Here is a 5,000-nt window from a genome sequence, read left to right on the forward strand (position 1 = left end):
TTTTTTTTTATAAATGGGCCCATGAAAAAGTGGGGCGATAAATCTACGGTTTTCCCCTTCCCGTTCAAGCGCGGGTCTTCATCAAAGCCTTTTATCTTGCATCCAAGCCATGGGGTCAACGTTTGTCTTTGTAATTATCCTTTTAGAAGGGTTTAGTATACATTTCATTATTTTTTTTTTATGTGTAATGTATCTACCTTTTTATTGAATGGAAACTGGCTTGATTATTGACATGGCTGAAATATCAAGGAAGATATTTTATACATTTAATCACCCTGGTAAATGGGCTGAAGAAACCAACAGTAGCTTTCCAAACGGCTTGTCTTTCTAGTGGTATGGGATGCTACTGGCCCTCCATGCATGGATCTCCTCGTTATTCTGGGAAAACGAAAGCTTCGACTGGTTCCTTTTTTAATAGTGAACTCTTTATCGTGTTAGAATATAAGCAGTGGAGGTTTGTTGGCAGTTGCTGGAGCGCCACGTCTCGGCTGATAGGTGCGAGGCCAGGGTTATTGTAAACATTTACCATCACCTCTTGTGTATACCACTTGTCAAAACTGTTTGCACTGTTTTAATCCTGTGAATTAGGAAAGGGGGGGGGGGGCACGGGTCATTTTTATTTGCCGAGTTTGAAAGTTGTCTTTCTTGTTTTATTTATGATAAAGGTTTGGAGGAGGTAGGGAGGTAGTGGGATATTGTCGTTTGTAGAGGCTGCAGGGTCTTCAAAAACATGCCTGCCAAATGAGAAATGGCCAGGATGGATTGCCTTTCTATTTTTTAATCTATTAGATCGTATACCTTTCATACCTTTAATTTTGGTTTATATTCTCTGAAGTTTGAAAGATTCTGAAGGGATTGCCTGACTTTGATTTGCATAATTCTTTGCTGTTTATAAAATACAGTAAGCTCAGACTTCAAAATGTAAATATATACGTTTATTCTTTATCCAACTGAGGGGAGACGGTATCTTTACTAGTTCCATTTCAATCTGAACTTCTTGGAGCAACACAGTTATTGATATTGTAATTATATTTAACTTCCTGTAATGCAGTGTGTCCCATTTATTACCAGTTCAGGGAAAAGGAAGTGGATTATGGTACTTTTACGATCGTATCTGAACCGGAATTTTGTACAGTTGATCTCTTATCTTTGCTTTTGCTTGCCTTGTTCATTGTACTTGCATCATGATCTCCTTGAAGTGAATATGAAAAGCTCTTTGCTATCCCCTCTTACTAGGGGATTAGATTGCCACAGAAATATAAAATACTCTTACTTAACTTCAGATTTCTTTGCATAGCTCTCTTGTTTTTGTTTTTCCCCCCCACACGTGACTGGTATCTTTTTTTTTCCAAATAGCTTACTTGATACTTATTCATAGCATAGAAGATATACTGATAAGCAAGTGTGGTTTTGCAGCTACTTGCATGAATTGTTTCTTTGTATGGTATTCTATGCCTGTTTACTGCACTGGTGATCATCACATTGCCAAGCAGATTTCCATTTTCAGTCCTTTTCTTTATCAGATAGTTTTCAGGCTAGAAATATTTATACACTGGATTTCCTGGAAGGATCTGTGCTAAGTAGTTGAAATCTGTTTTGATTATCCCTTCATTCTTCAGGGAATTGAAAGGAATGAGCTTTTGAGGATTTGAACATGTGGTTACAGTAGACTGAGTGGATATCATGTTGAGATGAAGCAGGAAGCTGGCATCCCGGGGAGTTATGGTGTTGAGTGTTTTTAGGGTTGGTTGTATTTGTGGTTTCATTTATGGGCCTCCCCCCTTTTTTACAGTTAATTTCTGCTGAAATTCATTTATAAAATTATCATTATTATTATTATTAATATATTTTATTTATTTATTTTTATTTATTTTTTTTCATCTTGCCTAATGCTGTTCTTGATAAACCACATACACTTTTGAAAAGTTACAAAACACACCTCTTCCTGTCTGGTAAGCTTTTGGTTGCCTATGTTATAGCCCAGTCATCCTCTCCCACCTTCCTTTAATAGGTTGAATTGCATCAAACCTGGAACTTGCACAGTCATAAGATTTGCTTTCTATTTCTCCTCCATTTGTTTTCCACAACTCCATCCCGTAAAGAGTTTCCGCTTAGGTGGTTTCCTCCTTCCTGCTGAAAAGGTTTCATATACGAATTTCCATGTCTTGACTGTTTTGGATAATGTATATTCACTATATATATAGATTTTTAAAAGGATTGTGAGCCAGTGTAACTAATTACTGCTTAAAACTAACAGGAAAAGAGAAAGGAGCCAGGAGAGTTTACCCATTTGATGTGTGGCCATTAATATTCATGTGAATAATAACAGGGGCTCATTCATACAGGCTTCTCCAAGTGCTCGTAGGAGAGAACTGTGCATCTGTCTTGCCCCAGTTCTTCAGCAGACACACTTAGAATGAAGAAATGTGTGAAGTGTAACAGAATGCCATGAGTGTTGTACTTTTGGGCTCGTGATTATTAAATTTAGATTTTGTGGTTTCTTGAGATTACACGCACGCACACGGCCACACACACACAGCCACACGCACACAGCCACACCACCACACCAGCCACACCACACACACAGCCAGAGCCACACACCCACACAGCCACACACACACACACAGCCACACACACACACCACAGCACACACACCACACAGCCACACACACACACACACAGCCACACACACACACACACAGCCACACACACACACACATACACACAGCCACACACACATACACACACACACAGCCACACACACAGCACACACACACAGCCACACACACACACACACACACACACAGCCACACCACACACACCACAGCCACCACACACACCACAGCCCACACCACACACACACACAGCCACAGCCAACACACACACAAGCCACACACACACACAGCACACACACACACACCACACCCACACACACACAGCCACCGACACACACCCAAACACACACACACACACACACCACACACACAGCACACCACACAGTCCACACACAGCCACCACACAGCCACACACCACAGCCCACACACACACACACAGCCACACACACCACACACGCCCACACACACACACACACACACACACCACACACACACACCACCCACTCACACACACACACACACACCACACACACCCACACCACACACACCCACAGCCCACCACACACACACACACACCCCACACACAGCCACACACACACCACCACCACCACAACACACACACACACACACCCACAGCCACACATACACACACACACAGCCACCCACACACACACACAGCCACACCACACACACACACCACACACACCACACACACCACACCACCACAGCCACCACACACACACACAGCCACACACACACACACACCACACACACACACACAGCTCACACACCCCACACACCACCAGCCACACACACACACACACACCCACACCACACCACACACACCACACACACACCCACACACACACACACACACACACACACACACACACACACCACACACACACACACACACACACACACACACACCACACACACACACACACACACACCACACACACACCACACACACACCACACACACACACACACCACACACACCACATCCACACACCACACACACACACACACAGCCACACACACACACACACACTCACACACACACCAGCCACACACACACCACACACACACACACACCACACCACAACAAAACACACACACACACACACACACACACACACAGCCACACACACACACACAGCCACACACACACACACAGCCACACACACACCACACAGCCCACACACACCACACACAGCCACACACACACACACACACACACACACACACACACAGCCACACACACAGCCCACACACACACACACACACACTTCCATAGTATCAACACGGTCGTCTACCATTCATCATGAACACTTTAAAACAATTTGGAATATAGAATCTGCAATTTTGATAGATGTAGTCTAGTGTGGATGAGTAAGCCATTTTATATTGTGTTTTCAATGGGAGTTGTTAGAATAGTGACTTGAGATGGATTTTTGCTATGGCAATGTCAAATTAAAGAGCTCATTTAGAAGATTATTTAATCAAGGCATCCATGAAGAAGTTAATACAGAACAGATTTTCCACTGTGCCAAGAGCCCACATCCTGAAACGGTCAAGATAAGCCCTCTGTTGATTGGTTTAATCAGTTGGTTTGCGTTCTGATTCACACTGGTGTATAAGAGTTTGTTATAACTGCAATGAGCAACAAGCACCTTCTGTTAGCAGTTTATTTGTTTCGTACACAGTGGCATCAGTGCCTCATTAATAGAAGGTTGGCCCACTTGGCATCCTCCGTTGTGAATTGGATTAGCTTAGATTCTTTACTATATAGTTTAAGTCATTTTTCTTCTGTCATTCAGGTATATGGTTTTGTTCTTGGAAGACTTGATGTTAAACTTTTAAAGCCTGGTTTGAAGTTTTAAGGAGGGAGGGGGAGAGGGGGGAGGGGTGTGTGGCAGATGCGCTGTAAGGAAAATTTGAATGAGAAAGAGTGAGGCTGACTGGATGCATTGTAACCAGGCCTTTTCATGGATGGAGCCAGTTGATGCCACTTTTGGGAGGTTCTTTGAAGCACAGGTTAGAGAAAGGAATGCCCAAATAGTACAGGTTCCTTGCTAATGCTGTTTAATCTCTTGGCACATGCACAGCCCCAAGTGTATGCTGCAAACACTGCCCAAGGATAAAACTGCTTGAATAGTTTTGCATATTACAGGTGAATTGGAGAGTGGGGAAGATGCATGCAAGTTCTGTAAAACAGTGCTGGGATTTCAGGGAAAAAGTATACCTGTGAATGGATATTATTTTGTTTTAGTTAATAGATACATTATAGTTTTGTCTTTTGATATTTATTCTTTATGTTCATATTTTTATTATAATTGCCATTTCTTTTTCTTCTTCAAGTATAATTATAAACAAATTACTA

Source organism: Penaeus monodon, chromosome 12 (assembly GCF_015228065.2).
Source record: "Penaeus monodon isolate SGIC_2016 chromosome 12, NSTDA_Pmon_1, whole genome shotgun sequence".
Classification (NCBI taxonomy): domain Eukaryota; kingdom Metazoa; phylum Arthropoda; class Malacostraca; order Decapoda; family Penaeidae; genus Penaeus; species Penaeus monodon.